Genomic DNA, 23,893 nt, shown 5'->3' on the forward strand with positions numbered 1-23,893 from the left:
TTTAGTTGTTTTAAGGCTGCTTTTTAAAAATTTCTCTGTAAAGTTTGTGATACAATTTCTTGAAACAATATTTACATCCAACTTTATATTATTGTATCTTTTAGAAAAGTCAAATGATTCAAGTTGTATTGTAATAAGTGGTTAAATGAAAATTTATTGAAGTTGCAAATGCATGTAGCAAATTTTATTCCTGCCACGTGCTGTTGGAAGTGGTAGTCAAAATGAGGGGGTTAGACGTCAAAATCTAACCTTGATTCATATTCAATTGGTAAATGTTCTTGGTTGACATCATAAACATTTAATTTATTATGGACATCGTTGTCTATATATTTTTCTAAAATCCTAATTGAGATGCATTTTCAAATCTTAAAATCTTGAAAATCCACAGTGCTTGCATTGGCTTTCGATCTCGTGTTTTTCTAACTTCCAATGGAATAAACATTGGCTGCATGTACTTATTATAAAATTCTAGTGTCCATTAACGGAAGTGAAATTATAATGTCCTTTTTTTACCAAAGAAAGGATGTGTCTTGACTCTTAAGAGCAAAACAAATTTCAATAGCGAATTACCAAGTTCTTAGAGCAAACCCTAAAAAGTAGCTAGTCATTGCTTAAAACAATACGGGAAGATTCAAAAGGGCAAAAAGAAAGGGTTTAACCAAGGGTTTCTCTACAAATTATATTCATGGAAATGAAATTAAATTAGTGTCCTTTTTTGACTGGAGAAAGAATGCATCTCGATTCTCAAGAGCGCGACTATTCCAATAGCAAATTACCAAGTGCTTAAACCAAATCCTAAAAAGTATCTAGTCTTTGCTTAAAATAATGCGGGAAGATTCAAAATGGCAAAAAGAAAGGGTTTAGCCAATGAAGGAAATCTTGTACAATGTATTAGAGAATAGTCAAGAAGAATACAAACAAATTGAAGAAAGGGAACTTGTGTCAGTCTGAGTTGGTGGAAGACTCTGCAATGTATTCGATTATAGTGAAGTCACTGCTCAGTGCTGTTGAGCTTGGTGATATAATCATGAGAGTGCCTCAGCCTGAGAGGAGGTAGTTGGGCTAACTAGGGGGTTGTAATTAGTGCTCTGTTACCACCTGTTAACGTTCAAAACCGTCTCGTTCCAAATATCAACTGGAGAATGTACATTGTCACTTTATGCGGTTTTTCTTTTCTTTGGGCTAATGCTGGCAAGCCACAGGGAGGGATTCCTATGCAATTTGAAGATACAAATCAAACTTTGCCTGACAAAACCCACTTCAGATCTGTGGAATAGTTTACTGTAAATTAAATATCAGACCTGAATTCCACATTAAATCAATTCTAGATAGTATCTAATGTGCAGATTTACACTTATATATCAAATAACCTTGATTGCCTGCAAATCTGTTATAAAACACCTCAAATATGTGTTGGAAAAGTGCAGATCTGCATGGAAGGAACTTTATAACAGAAAAATAAACCTTCGAAATTTTACTTATGACCATAGTTTCTTGAATTGGTGGAGTAGAAAAATCATTGGAAGGGTGATTCTCAATGTCAATCAACTCACAAAATTGAAATAAAAGCAATCAAACACACCAATAAAGTGAGATTCAGTGGCCAAAATATATGATACCTTTATTCTGAAGTTGCAAGTACAGTTTTGGCTATATTGGCTTCAAATTCAAAGCACTCCAGGGGATGACAAATTGCTCCCATAGCACCTTCTCTTACCAAGTCTATGTTTGGAATCATGTGAATAGGATGAGAGCAATGAAAAATTGTTTCCAAAGCACTTTCTCTTACCAAGTCCAAGAATGTAGTCATGTGAACAGGATGAGAGTCATCTCAAATTTGTTGAGAAATCCAGGGGCAGCTAGATTAGGTGATTTCTCTTACTTTGATAACTGCTTGTGATGTCTTTTTACTTAACTTGATTAGCTTCTTCTTCAACTTGATTATTATTGTGTTTTTCTATCATCAAACAACTACAAAACAATACAGATAAATGAGACAAGAGGACACAATGTAAGCTGTAAGCTAGGGCCAAAACCTCTTCTCTTGAGAGGAAAACCAACTAGAATTTTTCTCTTCTAATAGAGTTTCAAATGGTGAATTCCAAGACCTAAGACCCTTATCAAAGACCCCTCCAGGACACTTCATCGGATAGAAGGGTGCTCTCTCTAATTTGGTAGAGATGGAAACAATTGTGGGGTTATACTTGGAGTTGATGCCACCTATCCCAGAAAGGGTGTAGGGAATGTTACCCCTCAATTGAATGAGGGTAACTTGATTCTTTTACAAGAATCTCTTTTATGTACCTGATCGCAAGAAGAACCTGGTGTCCATTTCAGCAATGGAAGTCGAAAGTTTCAGGGTGGCATTCATCGATGGAAAGGTACGTGTTTGAAAATAGAATTTTCAAAGATGCTTTTACTCATGGGTTCAGGATTGGCAATTTGTATCAAGTTGCAAGATGGTCCATTGGGGACCATGTCAGTTGACACATCTCATCTATAGCACCAGAGGTCTACTTTATGGGGCCCTACCCGATGTGAGTCAGATGGTGACAGGGATGCCTGAATTCAAAAAGAGCATGAAGGTACATGTCTGAGATGTACCGAAGGAAAATCTTACAAGGGGACCATTCCCCTCATGTAGCAGGTCCACAGGTTTGGAACAACACAAGGGGTTTGAGATTCATGATTGGGAATCTCATGTATGCAGGTGGAAGAAAGCCCTCTATGGCTTGAAGCAAAACACCCCTGGTGCAGTATGAGAGGATTGATAGCTGTCTGATGAAGCTGAGATTCACTAGAAGTGAAGCCAATCCAAACCATTGCTTGAAGGTTGTGAATGATAGACCTCTCATATCGGCACTTTCTGAGGACGACCTCTTTCTGACAAGTGCAAACCCTCTCATTTGCAAAGTAAGAGGGAGTTGGATTCCGGATTAGAATGTTGAAATTTGGTACCGGAGACAGGTGGTTCCCTTAGGCTTTGATCTTTGGCCTAGGGAAAAGTGTCCAAAAGAATTTAATTTTTCTCCTAAAGTGACTTTATAATTTTATAAAGTTAAATCTAATTTAAAAGTGACTTTAAGTGATAAAGTTATTAAGTCTAATTTTAAAGTGACTTTTATAAAGTCAATGAAAAATTAGAAAGGAAAAGTGACTTTGGAAATAAATGACTAAGTGGGTCTTTATTAAAGTGGGGTGAATTAAAAAATAGAAAGTGAGATTTAAATGAGCATTTAATCTCAACCATTGATCTAAATCTATTTCAGCCATTGGATTTAGAGATCACCCAAAAGTCACTTGGATCACCCAAAAGTCACTTGGAGTTATATTAAAGGAGGAAAAGGAGGAAAAGGTCATTCATTCTTTCATGAGCAGATTGGGAGAAGGAGAGCAAGAGAGCAAGAGAGATTTCTGAGCAGGAAGGAGAAGGAGACAGCAGCTTGGCACACATTCCAAGGCAGCAGTTGAGCAGATTTGTACAGCTGATTCAGCACATAGTGAAAGGCAGATTTTTGTACAAAAATCGAGGAGCAGTTTGCTGATTTTTTTGCACACAAAACGGAGGTCGTACAGCATTTATTGCTGTCCTGTTTGCTGTAATTTCCAGATTGCTGTGAGGCACGGGAAATGAGATAAGTTGTAAATTTGCTTGCTGATTTTTTGCTGAATAATTCTCACTGTAAAAAGACAATTTTCAGAAATAAAGAAGAGCTCTCAAACTGGTTTTCCCCAAGAGTTGTAGGGGGTTTTTCCAGGGTCAAGTTGACCAAAAATATCAGTGTTTTAATGTGTTTTAATGGCTGTTTTTAATTGCTGATTTTTAATTCTGCAATTTCCAGCATTCTGAAAAATTTCCAGAATTTGTGTTTTCAGCAATATTTATTTTTTTCAGTCTGTTAAATGTATGGTTATGGGAATGGGCATTTAACTACATGGGAGAAATAAGGAGAAACTGAAAACCGGGGTGGGAAAACAGAAATTTTTACATGGTATCGGAGCTTGAGTGCTGAAGGGCAGTTTGGGACAGCAAAAGGAAAAATTACAGTTGCTGATTTTTCACTCAGAAAATTCCAGCAAGCTGATTTTTTCATAAACAACAGTTTTATCTTTACTACAGCAGTGCTATTTTTCAGTTTTAGGACAGCAGGATGTCATTGGGATTGAGGGTGGAGGATAGGCTGGATGGGCATATAAATTACAACGTTTGGAAGGAGAGAATGCAGAGTATCTTTGAGGAGGCAGAAGTCTGGGATATCATGGTGCATACCGCACAGAACCCTGTTGTTGTGCCCACTGATGTTACTCAGTTGGCTGAGTATAAAAAGAAGAACAATAAGGGTAAGAGGCTGATTCTAGACGGAATCAAAGACCATTGCATTCCTCATGTGAGAGGAAAGAGCAATGCCCATGAGATGTGGACAGCATTGTCCAATCTCTACTAGAGTACCAATGAGAACCGGAAGATGGTCCTGAAGGAGAAGCTGAAGAACATTAAGATGGGTAATGATAGTGCAGTTGGATATCTCACAAAGATTACCAATGTGAGAGATGAGTTGGCAGCGATTGGAGAGGCCATTCCATCCATTGAGTTGGTGCGTATTGCAGTGAATGGCCTCCCCCGTTCATGGTTGAACTTTGCTGATGGGGTTTGTGCACGTGAGACCCTTCCCACATGGGAGAGGTTTTGGGATGATTGCATTCAGACAGAGATCAGGAAAGGACAGCTTGGGGCAGCCAAGCCAGTTGAGCAGGATGAGGATGTAGCACTGGTGGCAGGAGGCAAGAAAGGCAAAGGGAAGAAGCAGGCTTCCACAAGCAGTGGTGGGGGCAAAGGCAAAGGTAAAGGTAAACCGGGGAACACACAGAAGGACTATTCCAAGGTGAAGTGTTGGAATTGTCAAAAGATGGGACACTATGCAGTTGTGTGTCCGGAGAAGAAGAAGAAGAAGGGAAAGAACCAGGACGTGGCAGCTTCAGCTGAGATTGAGGACTTTGCAGGTCGTTTTGACCGGGAGTTTGCGTTCACTACATGTGAGTCCTCTAGTGCAGGATCACCTGCCACACAGGTTCAGAGGGAGCATGCTTTTCCCTCGATTAGCGTAGCATCTACAGGTATTTGGTATGTGGACAGTGGGGCTTCACGTCACATGACAGGAGTCCGTGAGTACTTCTCAGAGCTTTCAGAGAGTGGCACTGATATTGAGGTAGTACTCGGTGATGACAGAGTTGTTAGAGCAGTCGGGGTGGGGACAGTGACATTTCAGAGGGAGTCCAAACCTCCCTTGAAGGTGTCAGAGGTTCTTTATGTGCCAGGGATGAGGAAGAACCTCATATCCGTCTCAGCTTTGGAGGACAGAGGATATGACGTACTGTTCAGGGGAGGACAGGTGTTGATGTATCCCAGGGACACTCCAGCTGATTCAGCTAGAGTGATAGGTGTACGCCATGCAAAGGTGTACAAGTTTGCATTTCAGCCCCTTTTGGCATTGAGCAGTAGTACCGACAGCAGAGCTAGCAGTTCTGAGCTGTGTGAGATTTGGCACCGCAGGATGGGACATATGTATCATGGAGCCTTGAGGACATTGCGGGAGATCACTACAGGTGTGCCAGATTTCAGTACTGATCACTTTGATACTTGCAGAGGTTGTGCGATGGGCAAATTTGCCAAATCCCCTTTTCCCAGCAGTGACAGCAGAGCGACGGGGATACTTGATTTGATTCATTCCGATGTGAGCGGTCGGATGTCTCATGTTTCCTTGAGTGGGTATGAGTACTATGTTTTATTCATTGATGATCACTCCAGGAGGACCTGGATTTATTTCTTGAAGACCAAGAGTGAGGTCTTCAAGCGGTTTCAGGAGTTCAGAGCTCTTGTGGAGACACAGACAGGCCGAAAGATCAAGTCCTTGAGGTCGGACAATGGAAGAGAGTACACCCTTGGAGAGTTTGTTGACTATTGTGCAGAGGCAGGCATTAGGAGGGAGTTCACTGTTCCTTACAACCCCCAGCAGAACGGGGTTGCGGAGAGGAAGAACAGATCCATCATAGAGGCTGCCAAAGCTATGTTACATGATCAGGGGTTGCCATTGTTCTTGTGGGCAGAGGCCTGCAACACAGCTGTTTACTTGCAGAACAGGAGTCCGCATCGTGCCTTGGGGCACATGACTCCGGAGGAGGCTTTCTCTGGGAAGAAGCCTGATCTTGGTCATCTTCATATCTTTGGATGCATTACATACTCCTATATACCCAAGGAGAAGAGGACCAAACTAGAGCCCACCGCAGAGAAGGGTATCTTTGTGGGCTACAGTGAGACCTCAAAGGCCTTTCGGATTTACATTCCTGCACAGAGGAGAGTTGTTGTCAGACGGGATGTGAAGTTCGAGGAGGACAGGGCCTTTAGGAGGTCACGGGAGTTAGAGTATCTGGATCAGCCAGACCCTCAGCAGCAGTTGAGTCAGTCGCAGGGATCCAGTGGGCAGGGATCAGGAGGATCCGGAGGTACATCTATGAGGATGTCAGGTCCATCAGTGAGCAGTGGCTCATCGAGCCAGAGGGGTGGTGCTCCGGGCAGCATGCAGAGCAGTTCACAGAGCAGTTCACTAGGGAGTCCACTGATGGACAGTTCACACGGTACCTCAGCTTCTACAGGTTCAGGTGCAGGCAGGAGGACAGCAGACAGACAGTCAGGAGTTCAGGCTACTGATGATTATGAGGAGTTTCATTCTCCGGTGGAAGAAGTGCGCTCAGGGAAGAGGAAGCCCAAGTGGCTTCAGGACACCTTGAGAGATGCCACATCTGTTGCTGAGCCGAAGAGGCCGGTCAGAGAGAGTAGACCACCTGAGAGGTTTTGTAGTTATATGGCGATGGTTACCAGCATCCTTGACTCTGAGCCTTCTAGCTATGAGGAGGCAGCTAGCCAGCAGGTCTGGAGAGAGGCCATGTAGGAGGAGTATTCTTCTATCATGAAGAATGATGTTTGGGAGGTGGTGCCGAGGCCTGAGGGCAAATCCGTGGTTACTTCCAGATGGCTTTACAAGGTAAAGCATGCTGCAGATGGCAGCATTGAGAAATTCAAAGCGAGGTTTGTGGCTAGAGGGTTCTCCCAGGTAGAGGGAGTTGATTATGAGGAGACCTTCGCTCCCGTGGCTCGATATACTTCGATCCGCTCCATTATATCGATAGCAGCAGAGATGGGTTGGAAGATCCACCAGATGGATGTGAAGACCGCATTTCTCAATGGCTTCATACATGAGGAGGTGTACATTGAGCAGCTACAGGGCTTTGAGGTGCATGGGAAGGAGTCCCATGTGTGCAGATTGAAGAAGGCCCTTTATGGCCTGAAGCAAGCTCCCAGAGCTTGGTACTCCAGGATAGATGCATACTTGCAGGGGATGGGTTTCACAAAGAGTGAGGCAGATCCGAACCTTTACTTTATTGTGATTGGTGAGGAGCCTCTCATTCTGGTGCTGTATGTGGATGACTTGATCATTACAGGTGCAGAGAGACTCATAGAGCACTGCAAGAGAGATCTTGCGGCGGAGTTTGAGATGAAGGACATCGGCTTGATGCATTACTTTTTGGGTTTGGAGGTGTGGCAGGAGGAGGGGCATTTCTTCCTGGGGCAAGGGAAGTATATTGTGGACATCCTTAGCAGATTCCACATGGAGGATTGTAGACCCATGTCGACACCGATGATCACCAACTGGAAGAAGCTTCATGCTTCGGATTCCGAGTTGGTGGATCCCACATTGTACAGGCAGCTGATTGGTTCCTTGATGTATTTGGTCAACACTAGACCAGATATCTGTTTTGCAGTCAACACGATGAGTCAGTTTATGTGTGAGCCTAGGAAGGTTCACTGGGTGGCTGCAAAACACATTTTGCGGTACTTGCAGGGGACAGTGGATTATGGTCTGGACTACAGGCAGGGAGATGGAGTGAGATTGGCAGGATACACTGATTCTGATTGGGCAGGTTGTGCTTCTGATAGGAAGAGCACTTCAGGGTGTTGTTTTGGGTTGGGTTCAGCAGTAGTGTCATGGTTCAGCCGGAAGCAGCAGTCAGTAGCACTGAGTTCAGCGGAAGCAGAGTATATGGCAGCCAGTCTAGCTAGTTGTGAGGCCATCTGGCTTCGCAAGATGTTGTTTGGCTTATTTGGTCAGCCGTTGAGACCTTCAGTGATTTACTGTGATAATCAGAGTTGCATTAAACTCACGGAGAATCCAGTATTTCATGACAGGTCAAAGCATATCGGGATCAGATATCATTTCATCAGAGACTATGTTCAGAAGGGAGCTGTGAAGCTTGAGTATATTTCCACTGATGAGCAGGTTGCAGATATCCTTACCAAAGCCTTACCACGGGGCAAGCATGTCTACTTCAGAGACAAGATGGGTGTGGTGAGGAACACCTTCCTCGGTAAGAGGGAGTGTTGAAATTTGGTATCGGAGGACAGGTGGTTCCCTTAGGCTTTGATCTTTGGCCTAGGGAAAAGTGTCCAAAAGAATTTAATTTTTCTCCTAAAGTGACTTTATAATTTTATAAAGTTAAATCTAATTTAAAATCTAAAGTTATTCTAATTTTAAAGTGACTTTTATAAAGTCAATGAAAAATTAGAAAGGAAAAGTGACTTTGGAAATAAATGACTAAGTGGGTCTTTATTAAAGTGGGGTGAATTAAAAAATAGAAAGTGAGATTTAAATGAGCATTTAATCTCAACTATTGATCTAAATCTATTTCAGCCATTGGATTTAGAGATCACCCAAAAGTCACTTGGATCACCCAAAAGTCACTTGGAGTTATATTAAAGGAGGAAAAGGAGGAAAAGGTCATTCATTCTTTCATGAGCAGATTGGGAGAAGGAGAGCAAGAGAGCAAGAGAGATTTCTGAGCAGGAAGGAGAAGGAGACAGCAACTTGGCACACATTCCAAGGCAGCAGTTGAGCAGATTTGTACAGCTGATTCAGCACATAGTGAAAGGCAGATTTTTGCACAAAAATCGAGGAGCAGTTTGCTGATTTTTCTGCACACAAAACGGAGGTCGTACAGCATTTATTGCTGTCCTGTTTGCTGTAATTTCCAGATTGCTGTGAGGCACGGGAAAGGAGATAAGTTGTAAATTTGCTTGCTGATTTTTTGCTGAATAATTCTCACTGTAAAAAGACAATTTTCAGAAATAAAGAAGAGCTCTCAAACTGGTTTTCCCCAAGAGTTGTAGGGGGTTTTTCCAGGGTCAAGTTGACCAAAAATATCAGTGTTTTAATGGCTGTTTTTAATTGCTGATTTTTAATTCTGCAATTTCCAGCATTCTGAAAAATTTCCAGAATTTGTGTTTTCAGCAATATTTATTTTTTTCAGTCTGTTAAATGTATGGTTATGGGAATGAGCATTTAACTACATGGGAGAAATAAGGAGAAACTGAAAACCGGGGTGGGAAAACAGAAATTTTTACATAGAAATGATAAATTGCAAGCCCGTGACTACCTCAAGGATCTTAACTTTCAGAAGTTATATGGTAGTGATGCGGGACATGATTTGGGAATGCCTCTGAGTTTCATAAACTCATTCACGTTGATGTTCTTGGTGAACTTCAGTTTGGACATATGTTTTGGAGTTAGCATGATGAGCTCATATATGGTTGAGCCTCACTAGATTGGTGCCAAGGATCTTCCGAGAAATCTTCAGGGCACAATCTCTCATGGATTGAGATACATTGTGAAGCTCTCGAGTGAAGCTGCTTGGTTGTGGAAGCTCTCGAGTGCGCTGTTTGTACACATGATGGATACCACCGTGATCCTCTGTGTCGGCCAGGGAGGGATTCGATTGTTGAGGAATCTTGTATTCTATGATTGCTCCAACAGATAGACATCAGATACTACCTTATCAGGGATATGGTAAGTCGATGAGCAAGGAGGCTCCATCGCATTGAGATTGATGTACAGGTTGTAGACATCTTGTCTAAGCCCCGGGGAACAGTCAAATCTGTGACTTTCCCGAACGAATTGGAGTCGTTGAGAGACCTTCTTATAAGGGTCCTGCATATTACATGCATTGAGCTTTGGGAGCTCTAGAGGGGGCTTGGGGTACTTACTGGAGCAACACACGACCATAAGGCGACTCACCCTCCCCTAATGGTGCGCTGTGTATAAGGTGAATGGTTCAACCTTCCCCTGTGATACCTCGTGGCAACTTATGGACAGGATGAGTGGTTCTCCTGTCAAGGCATCCTACCCATGCAGTCTGGGACTCATGGGAAGTACCTCTCATCTGGCCAATGAGTAGGGAAATGGGGTTAGGGACCATAGTAGTACTATTGATGGATGCATTGTTGTATCTACCGTACTCCCTATGCTACGATGACCCCCATTGATCTGGGATCAATGAGATTGATCTAGGATCAGTATGAGTGGTTTGAGACACTCTCTTGTGATATTGATCTGGGATCAATAAAACTGACTTCGAGTCAGTAGAGAATGGTATGAAACATTTTTGATCAATTTTTCTTCTTCATGGTTCAACAGAGTAGAGCAATGTAGGGCACTCATGGTAGAGATAGTACAATGGGACATATGGATCAGCGGATGGAGTTCTCCCTAGTTGAGAGGGAGTGTTAAAATTGGCAACTAGGGCCAAACTCCATGTGGGTCATCTTATTAAGGGCACATCGAGAGGTGTAGGATTGATGTAAAGATGATTTGATTCCGATAAGTATTCATGGAGATATGAATTTATTTGTGTTATGGGACATTTCATCAAGGTCGGCCAACAACCAAATAAACCTCGCATGTGCTCAACGTTTTAGTATAAATAGAGGCGCCTTGAAAGTCATTTGGACACACTCACATGGGATCTCTTCCTCTCTACTTGTCTTTGGGTTTTAGTAGGAGGAGAGATCCTAAGCGATAAAGCTACCCTATTGGAGAAAGGTTCTACGCTATCTAGAAGGAGTGACCTAGGCTCTACGTTGCCCTAATTAAGAAGCCCTAATCAGCCTTAACGCGGTCATGGAGGAGACTACTATAGTGCAGCAAGGAGAAGTTCTAAACGACCCTCAACGCTGGTCTAGAAGAGACCTAAGCTGCTGTCCTAAAGAACAGACCTAGCCCTAGCTGCAGATCTAAATGGAGCCACAAACTAGCCCTAGCCACAGTCGTGATAAAAGCCCTAGCTGCAGGTGGAAAGGAGACTCAGCCATAGATGGAGGAGCTCTAGCAGTGGTTAAGGTAGAGGTATGGCCGCAGTTAAAGAAGGCCTAAATCCGCAGTTAAAGGAGGAGGCCTATAAAGGAGATCTAAATCTGCAGTTAGAGGAGGCCTAAATCTGAAGTAAAGAGTGGCTAGATTCATAGCAATTGAGGAGACTTATACACAACTAGAAAATGAGACCTAGCCACGTAAGGACCCTATGTGTGCTGTAGGTGACATCATGGAAATCCATGTGTGTTGTAGGTGTTATAGTGGGACAACAGTATAGTTGTACATGATGCAATACATGGACAACAAGTACGTGAAACAATACATGGAGCAACAAGGTACAACATGTCTAGTTGGGACAACTAGTACATGGAGCAACAAGGTACAACATGTCTAGATGGGACAACTAGTACATGGAGCAGCAAGGTACAACATGTCTAGATGCGACAATTAGTACATGGAGCAGCAAGGTACAACATGTCTAGATGGGACAACTAGTACATGAAGCAACAAGGTACAACATGTCTAATAGGACAGCTAGTACATGGTGCAGCAATGGTACTTGGGACAACAATGAAACTTGATGGAGCAAGCAGATGGGACAACAATATGGCAAACATGGAATGGCAATGTCACTAATAGTGGGACAACAATGGCAGCATAAGGTGCAACAGTATGATGTGTACAACATGGTCATGAGGTCCAACAATGTGATGATGTGTACATGGTCATGAGGTCCAACAATGTGATGATGGGTGCAACATGGTGCAGCACGGTGAGGTGCAGCACAATGATACGTGAAGAAGTCACCTTGGAGAATCAGTTGAAGCAGCATGTCTTCAACTAATCTCATGTAGAGATGATCTATTCTCTTATCTAGAAAGTCTAAGTGTTGACTTCGGTTGTAAATGTACTATCTCTCTCTCTCTGTGCTGAACTATTGAAGAACATATAAGAAGAATTGATCAAGGGTTTACCCACATTGGGGTTTGTCCCTGGCTAGCGCCACATCTTGTGTCCTCTTGTCTTGGCTTGTCTTATGCAATTTATGTTTATGTTTTATCTGTAGTTTACTTTAATGCTAATGTGATTGCTAATTTGGAAAATATATCGAGCTAACTGTGAAAATTGAAATAAATTGCTCTAAGCATAGAACATACTTAAAATTAACAGTTTTTCTATCATTAAACAACTACAAAACAATACAAATAAGTGAGACAAGAGGACACAAAATGTAGGCTGTAAGCTAGGGCCAAAACCTCTTCTCTTGAGAGGAAAACCAACCAGAATTTTTCTCTTATAGAATTTCAAATGGCGAATTCCAAGACCTAAGACCCTTATCAAAGATCCCTCCAAGACCAAGTCAAACTTTGCCATCTTGATGAACTTTTCTTTCTAGCTACTTTGACCTAGCCGCTTCCAGCAACTTAAACCCAACAACTTCCATCAACTTCGACCCCTTGCAACTTCCAACAACTTCGACCCTCAACAACTTTAATAACTTCGACCTTCCAACAATTTTACCCTAGCCACAACTTTGACTTCCCAACAACTTCGAGTTACCCAACAACTTTTTTCTGCAATTTCGACTTCCCTAGCATTTTCTTTTGCAGCTTCGACTTCCCCAACAACTTCTATAATTTTGGTCTAGCAACTACTTTATAAACCCTAACAATAGATAAAAAGATGTCCAAAACTTTGATATTGCTTTTCTTCTTCTTTTTCCTTAATATTTGTCCTTTTCCAAATTCTTTCTTGAGGAGATCGAACTACTTCTTGCTTGATTGAATTGTGCTTCCAAATGATGTCGAGGTTCTCTTATATATAGGCTTCTTAGGAGGTTGAATTGTTGTCCATGAGGCCGACTTGTTTGACAAGGTCTTGGAGGGTCTTTATGACACTTGACTTTACAAAAAATTTTCTTTACAAGATACAACATGCCCAAAGGGGTCTTACATGTATGACAATGACTCTTTTGACTTCATAATGCTATGACAAACCTAGAAGCACTCAATTGGTGCTTGACCTATAAATAAATTTACCTTGAGCATGAAACCCATGCATCAAGAATGACAATAATAAATTTCGTTTTCTCTTTACATCAAATAAAATCATGATTACATTAGACATTATGAAGACCGAACCTAGTTACACATTTCAACACTCCCTCTTAACTAGGGAGGTATTCATAATCTGTACACAGTACTTGGACATTCTCATACTGAAGAATTCTCATAAGAAGAGTCAGATTGGCAAGCCATCTCAAAAGCTATCATATCAGCTTATATCGAGGCATCTCATAATATTAACCAACATTGTCACATAGCAAGGCCTTGACTAACAACTCTATCTCTCCACAAGATCAAAGCACACTGCTGGCGAGAAAATGACTAATAGACACTTTTCATAATTGTCTCTCAAGGCACACACTCCATCCGAATGTTCACAAGGTATGTCCTTTTAGGACCATTCTTGTCTTGGAATAACACATCCTCAAGGAATTTCCTCTTCAACTGCTCTTGCCTATTGGATGCCCTACCACATCCTCAAAGAGTATCATAATCAATTTCAGATGCTTACCCAATCCTCTATTCTTTCTTCATAACATGAATACGATAATGATGTGTCTATCTCTTCCTCTCAACTAGGGAGGATCTACACATTCATTGTTAGGATATTTCGACACATAGGAAATAGTTAAGTATAACTTGGTCTAGTGTAGATTTAGGTAAAGTGTGTTTATTTACTATGTGCTTTTGTAACTTACAATCCGACGGTCACGATATGTAGTGATTCAACGATTCATTCTCTCCTCGGTATTACCGACACTTGATCCGTGGCTTAACATCCGATTGGTCCATGATCTCTATTTAAAGAGCATGGAGGGTCATTTGTAGGGTAACCGTTCATGAAAGAAGCTTATGTAAATTTTCATTCTTTTATTAATAAATTGCTTGAAGTGGCCACGTTGGCTCAAGCCGTGGACTGTTTCCCTTTTAGAGGGTTTTAACCACGTCAAGAATACTGGTGTATTGGTCTGTGATTTGTTTGTGAGCGGTGTCTTTTGGTGTTCTGTCTTAGGAACTTACCCTGTAAATTCCTACATGGTATCAGAGCAATTTGAGGGCCGCATCCGTTGGTGATCCAAATCTGAAGTCGATACAATTGCATCCGACTGTCGTTTCCTAGATCTACTGTTTCTGACTGCTTTCGGGCTGAGAGGACTGCTCTATTATGTTAGGAGCATCTGTTCCAGTGAGGAACCCCTTTCGTTTCATGCGAAAAGGTTTCCAGTAGCCCTAGCTACGTCATTTTTAAGATCTGGAGGTATATAGTCTTTATTTGTAGTTCTAGCTATTCATCTCTCTGTTTATTTCGGTTTATTTAGCTCTCTGTTTTTTATTACCGGATCTATACCTTTCATTTTTGCGTATGCTCTTTGCCTTGCGAATCTGTGCGATCTGGGCAAATCAGAAACAAAAAGGAAGGATTTTTCTCATGCGTATGCTCTTTTTCGTTGCGCCTTAGTGTGATCTCAGAAAATCAGAAACATTGAGGAAAATATTTAGTTTCTAGCTAAAGCTAACTTCAAGCCGTGAGGTTTGTTTTTTCTGTATGTCCGTGTTGGGTTTTGTGGTTTTTGTTTTGTAGGCAAAAAAGAGCTTTCTCAAGTAAGCACGCACCCCAAAGCTCCAGTGACAAAAAAAACCCTTTCCTCTTTTCCAAAAATGACTAACTTTTTAAACTAGCTCACTTGGTCCAAAGTTACTTTATGAGAATAGAGGTCTTGGGGTTTTTTTTTGTTGAGTTACTTTTTCAAAAAGCACATGTAGCTTACGTTTTAAAATTACTTTATGTAAAAGTGTTCTCACCCATTATAAAAAGTGAGTCACTTATAATTTTAAAGTCTCTTTATCTTTTATTTAGGTTATAATTTAGTGGGTAGCTCATAAAGTACCATTGTAAAAGTGACTTTCACTTATTTATAAAAGTGGATCACATATTTTTTTTAAAAAAAGTGAGCTAATTAGATTAAGTTTGGAAAGGGGGCGTTTTTTATTTTTATTTTAAATATAACATTATCATTCATTTCCACACATTCATGCACTTCGTCGGCATCTTCAACAACTTTTCTTCAAAAAGCCATAACTTCTTCATCCGGAAGCTGTTTTTTTTAATCAACCTAATTTTTCGAGATCTTTCCATTGGAACACTTAGTTTCAACATTTACAGCTTCAGTTTTTGTAAAAATGGAAAGTCCATGCCAAGTTATTCTTGACAACACCAATTACTTCCAATGGTGGTCCTATATTGTGGATTTACTTAGAAGTAAAGGTCTTTACAGAATAGCCTCAGGCCAAGAGACCAAACCTCAAGATGAAGATAAGGTAGCCAAATGGGAAAATATGCAAGATCAAGCACGTGGGTTGGTAGGGATGTCTATTTCTCCAGACCTTAGATTCCATATCGCAGAACTTGATACTTTTAATGAAGCAATGAAACAACTCACTAAAGTTTTTGGAATTAAAAATGAAATTAGAGCCCATCAACTTGAAAATGAGTTGCTTACATTGGACCCCGATAATTTGTCTTCCATTGAAGATTTTTTGTCCAAGTTCAAGACCCTTATACTTCTCTTGGAAGGTGTTAAGGTTAAGAAAGAAGATGGTAGCCTTATCTATTCCATTCTTACTAAGTTGGGACCAGCATACTCTGTGTTTGTTTCCACCTTCCATTCTACTAGAGAAGCCTTTATTTCTCAAGGACAAGACTACAAGTCCCCCTCTTTTGATGCCTTTTGTGATTCTTTAATAAGAGAACAGGAAAAGATCTTATATCTTGGTCTTTTTAATCTTGGAAACTCTTCTAAGAAAGCCTTAGCCGCCCAACAACAACCAAATTCAAAGAAACCCAAGAAGCAGTATCTTAAAAAAATGGTCTTAAACCAAACAAGGGTCCTAAGCAATTTCAGCCTCAAAATGAAAAATCATTTCCACAAAATGATAAGGTAAATAAAAGCAAAGGGAAAAAAACTGATAGACATTGCCACTTTTGTAATCGAGATGGCCACTTAGAATCCAAATGCTTTAAAAAGATGGAAGCCTTGGAAGCAACAATGAATAAGCATAACATCCATTTGGAGCACTCTTCAACTTCAACTTCATCTTCAGGAATAGCACTTTCTACATGTGGTTGTCAAGCATCTCGGTCTCGTTATGCACTAAATGTATCTTCTTCTTCTCATTCTCATGAGTGGCTCATTGATTCTGGAGCTTCTTATCAAATGGCCAAAAACAAAGCCATGTTTTCTTCTTTAAATGATTGTAACACCAAAAATATATATGTTGGTGATGATAGATCTCTTAGTGTTGTAGGGGCTGGAACTGTTCTTCTAGACAATGGTCAATTTAATGATGTATTATGTGTTCCAAGCTTATCTTGCAACCTTCTATCTGTATATCAGATAACTCATTTAGGTGAAGGTAAAATCATTGAATTTTCACCTCACGATGTTGTAATTAAGGACCTAAGAGATCCTAGACAGATTTTAGCTACTGGCATTGCTGATGATTCTACAAAATTGTATAAGTTTAACAACTTTGGGTCCTCAAATCTTCCCTCCGTATTTGTTGCTCATAATGATGAAGTGAGCAAACTTTGGCATGAGCGATTTGGTCACTTAAACTATCGCTCCCTTCAGAATCTATGTAAAGAAAATATGGTGACAGGTCTTCCAATGGTATCTTGCAGAGATGGTGTATGTTCCGGATGTGTACTCGGAAAACATCATTGGGATAGTTTTGAAAAATGTGCCTCTTGGCATGCCTCAGCCCTTTTGCAGCTTGTGCATAGTGATTTATGTGGTCCACTTCCAGTTGTTTCATTCTTTGGCTACAAGTATTTCTTAACTTTCATTGATGATTTCTCCAGACACACTTGGGTATACTTCTTAAAACTCAAGAGTGAAGTATTTAACATGTTCTTTGCCTTTAAGGCCTTTGTTGAAAAACAATTTGGACATCAAATTCTTAAGCTAAGATCTAATAATGGCGGATAATATGTTAACAACAAATTCATCAACTTTTGCATTGAGAATGGAATTCAATTGCAACATACTGTTCCATATACTCCTCAACAAAATGGTGTACCTGAAAGGAAGAATCACACCTTAAAGGAAATGGCTAATTGTATGCTTCAATCTAAAGGACTTAGCCTTAATTATTGGGCAGAAGCAATTAACTGTGCAAATTACATAGTAAATCACATTCCTACTAAGGTTTTAAAGAATATCACTCCAGAAGAAGCATGGAGCTCAATTAAACCAGATGTAAGTCACTTTCGTGTTTTTGGAAGTGAAGCATGGGCCCATATTCCAGATGAGAAACATAAAGCTTTAGAACCTAAGAGTGAAAAACGTATTTTTGTTGGATATTTTGAAGATGTCAAAGGATATATACTTATTCCACTTAAGTCCAAAAACGTTATCATTAGAAGAGATGTAAAGTTTGCTGAAAATATATTGGCCTAGGAGCCTAGTTCGGCGGATGTGCCACCTCTCTCTATCCCTTCTACTTCTGAAAATATTTCTTCTTCAGATGATGACAATGAGGACAACAATCCTCCCCCACCTTCTCAGGATCCTCCTTCAGCTCCTCAACTTGCAAAATGGGTTCGTGCTACTCGGGATGCAACAGGTGCTCTTGCCGGTGATCCTATAGATCAGCGACTTGCACGTTCTCAGTTCGATAGAGCCTCTTATTTACTGGCTCAAGCTTCAATGAATTATGATCCTGACACCTTTGCAGAAGCTTCAGGCCATCCAAATTGGGACACAACGATGAATGAAGAATATTGTTCATTATTGGTAAATGATCCAAGTTTTTCCAAGCGACGAAAACTTGTTAGATGCAAATGAGTTTACAGAACCAAGTATGGACCAGATGGAAAAGTTGATAAACATAAAGCTCGTCTTGTTGCTAATGGTTTTTCAGAAGTTGAAGGCATTGACTATACTGAAACCTTCTCCCCTGTTGCTAGAATGAACTCTATCCGTCTTGTTCTTTCCCTGGCTGCCTCTTTCAAATGGGAAGTCCATCAGATGGATGTTAAATTTGCCTTCTTGCATGGGGACTTGCATGAAGAAATCTATATGGAACAACCTATTGGCTTTATACAAACAGACTCCAGCCTTGTATGTCGACTTAAGAAATCCCTTTATGGTCTCAAGCAAGCCCCTCGGGCTTGGTATGCCAAATGGATAGCTTTCTTTTAGAAACTGGCTTTTCTAGGTGTCATTCTGATAATGCTGTCTACACCAAGAAAGTGGGCAAGTCTCTTATCATTCTTGTTCTTTATGTTGATGATCTTATCCTTACTGGTAGTGATCCTCCTTTTGCATCATGTCATGAACTTCATATTTTTCATTATGGAATCTTCTTCATCATCACTTCTTCTTAGGGCATCAACCATCTTCTACATCACTTTCTTTTCAACAAGACATAGTGTTAAACCAATAGTCATGTCATCCTTCTCTTCATCGGAAAGTGATCTTCTAGTCCACATCTAGCTATCTTTCATACGACTACCTCTTCCATGTCATGTTTCTTTTAGGATCTTCCATCCAATCTCTTGAGTACTCGTTGTAGATGACTTCTACAACCGTCTTTCAGTAGCCCTGTGTTAACCCAACCAGATGTTTTCAAAAATCAAAATGAACATCAAATCAAAGTTACCTTTTTACGATGGCCTTTCGTCATGACATCATCTTCTTGCAACATCAACATCCCACACATGCATGAATCCATCTCCAAGGCATTCATTACCAAGATTTTTCTTTTGCCGTATACATATCAGGGTCTTCATACCTTCTTCTTCCATGGAGATGTCATAGCTAAATCTTCTAGTTATCGGATGTTGATCACTTATCTTATCTTATGTGACTATAGTTGCATCTTTCATGAACTCTTCTTCCTTTCTTCACATATTTCTTTCCTCAGGATCTTCTTTACATGGTTCTTTCAACATAGGAACCATGATTGTCAACCACCTCATATTCCATATGAGGTCATATTATGTTGATTTCATCTTATCAATATGTAGAAGAGTTCAAGGCACATTGTCTACATGCCTTCATGCATCATTCTAATGGAAGAGATCCTTCTTCTTCGATCATGCTCATGAGATAGAGTATTCAATCATGCTATCTACAACTATATAATGACATGTCTTCATAAATATATACATACCTATTAATTTTAGGTATGTTCTATGCTAGAGCAAATTATTTAAATTTTCATAGTTAGCTCAATATCTTTTCCAGATTAGCAATCACATCAGCATTAAATTAAATTGCAGATAGAACATAAACATAAATCGCAGAAGAAAAGCCAAGACGAGGACACAAGATGTGGCGCTAGCCAGGGACAAACCCCAATGTGGGGAAACCCTTGATCAATTCTTCTTTTATGTTCTTCAAAGTTCAGCAGAGAAAGTGAGAGAGATAGTACATTTACAATAGAAGTCAATATTTTGACTTTTGATATCTCATGAGATCAATTGAAGACATATTGCTTCAACTGATTCTCTAAGGTGACTTCTTCACCTATCATAGTGCTGCCTTTCGTCCATTTGCTGCACATAACCGTGTGACACCATGTTGTATTGTCACAGTGTTGAACCTTGATGACTGAGCTGCTCTCATCTACTGTCATCATCATGCAACTCATTATTTATCATGCCCATTATGCTGCATCTAACATCATCATGCTGTTTCATTCATCATCATTCATCACTGCTTTGATGAGAGGATTATACACCATGACTGTTCCTAGAGGCTGAGATGATCTTTGTACCTTGAGATCATAACTGCACCTTACTGTACTGTAAGATTATGATCCTTGTCTCTTACCTTTGATGAGACTGACACTCTTTGCAAAGGTGATCACTATTTCTTTCATGACTGCATATCTAATACTTCAAGTCACTGCTGTACAAGATGTATGTCACTGAGATCTTCTTCATCCAACCGAAACCGAGATCATTGATCTACAAAATCAACGTTTATAGCTGTTGTGATCATAGCACATCAAGACTGCTGCAAGTATGCCGAGGGTTTATCATATCATGTAGACTTACTGAACAAGCCGAGGATGATTCATTCACTGTGTCCTTATCCGAAGTTATTTATGCCTCATCTATCTGAGATAGATGTGCCTAGATCACATACATCCTTCTTTGCTTTCTTCATCCGAGGATACTTCCATTAGAACATAGGTATGCTGAGTCTGTGGCTCCTTCATGTATGATCTGCGGCTACCTCACTTGACAACAATTATGACTGCGACTTCTTCCATGCTTGACTGCGGTTATGACTGTGGCTCTTCCATATGACAACGGATTAGGGTAGCAGATTAGGGCATCACGTTGACTGTGTATGAATGTCTTCATGAACTGTGTGTAAGGAGTCTCTCTGCCCTGCATATAAATGTCTTCAAGAACAGCGTATAAGAACAACGTATAAGGTCTTCATGTACTGAGCATAAGGTCTCCATGTACAACGTATAAGGTCTTCTCGTGAACAGTATAAGTAATTGACTGTGTTGGATCAGCTAGGGTATCATTTGCGGTTAGGGCTTCATGCTTGACCAACGTATGCTCTTTTGTGTCTCTTCTTTTACCAAAAACCCAAAGACGTGTAGAGGAGGAGATCACATGAAGAGGATGTGTTCCTAAGTTGCACGAAACGGGGAAACGGAAACGAGTTTCCAAAACGGGAAGCGAAACGAAACGCGACCTCCCCAAATTTTGGAAACGGGGAAACGCGAATATATATAATAATATAATATATATATATATATATATATATATATATATATATTAAAAATATTTAAAAATTATTATTATATATATGTGCAATCATAAAGCATGAATGATACATTTACATTATATGATTATAATTTATTACATTTAAACATTAAGATTAAATTTACATCACATTTACTCATGAGTCATGAATGATCACATAATGAAAATAAAAATATAGGAAAATCCAAAATCAGCCTTTATTTATATTAGTATATGAGGCTGCAAGTACAATAAAGACTATAAGGCTGCAAGAACTATAGAGACAAGTCACAAAAGACTAATCCTCATCATAACAATCCTCATAAAAAATAGAAGCAGCACAATGCTCAACAGTGGATGGTAGTGCTGAAGAAGATGATGCACCAATTCCACTATCAGATTCGGCCTCAATATTCAGGGCAGCAAGAGAGAGATCCAAATCAGGATTTTCTGCATCCACATCCCATTCTTTAGAAGGACCACTGTTGTATTCTGGACCCCTACGAGATGCAAGGCAAAGGTTGGAGTGCACATAAACAAGATCCTCTGCTTTCTGTGAGCCCAACCTATTGCGCTTCACAGAATGAATAAAATCATAAGTGCTCCAATTCCTTTTTGCTGATGAAGAGCTTGCCACTTGTGAAAGAATACGAATGGCAAGGTTTTGCAAATGTACACCATTTTCTCCATGACAAATCCACCACCTAACTGGATTCATGGTGCTTCTCTCCTCCAAAGCTGATATATCTGCATAATCATCTATTCCTGCAGCAAAACTGGCAAATTCCTCCTTTACCTCCCTATGTAGATGAGAAGGAAACATTCTCATAAGGGCTTTTTTCACCCCAGTAGCCACCTCTCTATCCTTATGGGGTGCCTTCCTCTTCCCATTGCTTTTAGCAATAAGCTCCTCATCATAAAATTTGGGGTTCAAAGCATGTGCTAAAGTGTGCAATGGTGTATTGAAATTGTTCCACATATCAACAATGATTTTCTTGATCAAACCAGCAAAATGATCATCAACAAACAAAAGTTGTGGAGACTCCTGCGAAATGATTTCCATAGTTTTCTCAACTATGGAATCCATGCCATCATATACCTCTCCCAAGAAAGGTTGGTCAGTGTCAGCACTCCGGAGAAGCTCAAATGCAGGGGTTGTGAACTTTAGCAAGAAATCTACCTTGCTCCACCAATCCTCATCAAGGCACAATCTACGCACCATAGATCTTCGCTCTGAATCTGCTTGTCTCCACTCAATCCAAAGTTGACTCACCACCATAGAAACTAATGCATGCTTAACCTCAACAAGGCGGCGCAACATCACGAAGTTTGAGGCATATCTTGTCTCAGCAACTTTTTAACAACTCCAATTTGGAGTACTCTCGAAATATGGCCTGAGACTGGTGGTGGTTGGTGATGAATTTGATAATCTCCCTTGCTTCCCCTGTGAGTTCCTTTATCCAGGAAACTTTGTTGTCGATCTCCTCTAAGATCAGATTCAGATTATGGACAATGCATGGTGTCCAAAAGATGTGGTCATACCTCCCCTCAATAATTAAACCTGCAGCTTTGTAAACCGGTGCATTATCCGTGATAACTTGCACCACCTTGTTAGGCCCTATTTGTTCAATAGCTTTTATAATAACATCAGCAATGTATTGTGCATCTTTCACCTCTCCTGAGCAGTCTTCTGCCTTGATAAACATTGCTCCTTTGGGGGAAGTGGCAATGATATTTATCAATGGTCTGCGCCTCATATCTGTCCAACCATCTGAGACTATGGTAACCCCAGAGCTACTCCAGGAAGAACGAATTGGAGCTAAAATGTCCTCCACAAGGTCCTTCTCATTTTTGAGAAGCTGGGTTCTGACTTTCTCATAGTTGGGCCCCTTGTACCCTTGAGGAGCTTTGTTAACTGCCCTTATCATATCTTGCCAGTAAGGAGAGCGAACAACATTGAATGGGATACCACATGCATAAATGCACCTAGCCACTCTGGAATCAGTTTCTTCTCTTGCTTGCACATTCACCAATCTAGCAATTCTGCTATCCTGAACTGAAGGGGATGCCCCTGGGCCTCTGGTATTTTTGGGTGCTGGTTGTTCATGTTGTTGAGTGTGACCAGCTCTCCTCTTTCTTGCTTCAACTACAATCCTTGGCTCAATGTTAGATGGAGCTTGAGTAAGCTCATCATGCCTTCTCTTAGTACCATCCGCCTCATCTTGCTCTCTTTGATATGCCCTCGTTGCCAACGGATCTGATGTTTTTGTGCAACCTGAAATCCCCTGTCCTCCTCCATGCAATAGATGCGCCTTCACTCTTGGGTAGGAGCCCTTGTACGTATTATTGCAAAGATTGCATCGCCATTCCCATGAGCCACCACCTCCACATCTTTGAAGCTTCGTCACATGCCTCCAAAGAGGATAATATTCAGCCCTTGGGTTGGCCCTAGGGATTGAACTTGCAGCTGCACTTTGGCTGGAAGCCATTGCTGCAAAAATAAATTAAAAAAACAAATCTGTAAATAATAAAAACGTTTTTCATATTTTTGGTTGTATAAACCCTAGAAAAATTAAAGAAATAGTAAGAAAAAAACTAAGAAATGAATGTGGCTTACCCAACTTAATTTTCTGTGGCTGAATCTACCCTAAAATGCCAGAAAAGAGGAGAAATATGGCTGTAGCTGAGCCAAATCTGCTGCAAAAATAAATTTAAAAAACAAATCTATCAATAAAAAACGTTTTTCATATTTTTGGTTGCCTAAACCCTAGAAAAATTGAAGAAATAGTAAGAAAAAACTAAAAAATGAATGTGGCTTACCCAAATTAATTATCTGTGGCTGAGACTACCCCGAA

At 40.4% G+C, this 23,893-nt stretch overlaps 1 protein-coding gene across 1 annotated transcript in view; it reads left to right on the forward strand.

Moving 5' to 3' along the window:
- LOC149146906 (holliday junction resolvase) overlaps window positions 1-23,893 on the forward strand; it is a 90,397-nt gene that overhangs the window by 34,229 nt on the left and 32,275 nt on the right. The gene's annotated exons all lie outside the window — the stretch shown is intronic.

The sequence above is a fragment of the Pinus tabuliformis genome, chromosome 9, assembly GCF_031772625.1.
Source record: "Pinus tabuliformis cultivar Carrire ecotype Pingquan chromosome 9, CPIR1, whole genome shotgun sequence".
In the NCBI taxonomy this organism is placed as follows: Eukaryota; Viridiplantae; Streptophyta; class Pinopsida; order Pinales; family Pinaceae; genus Pinus; species Pinus tabuliformis.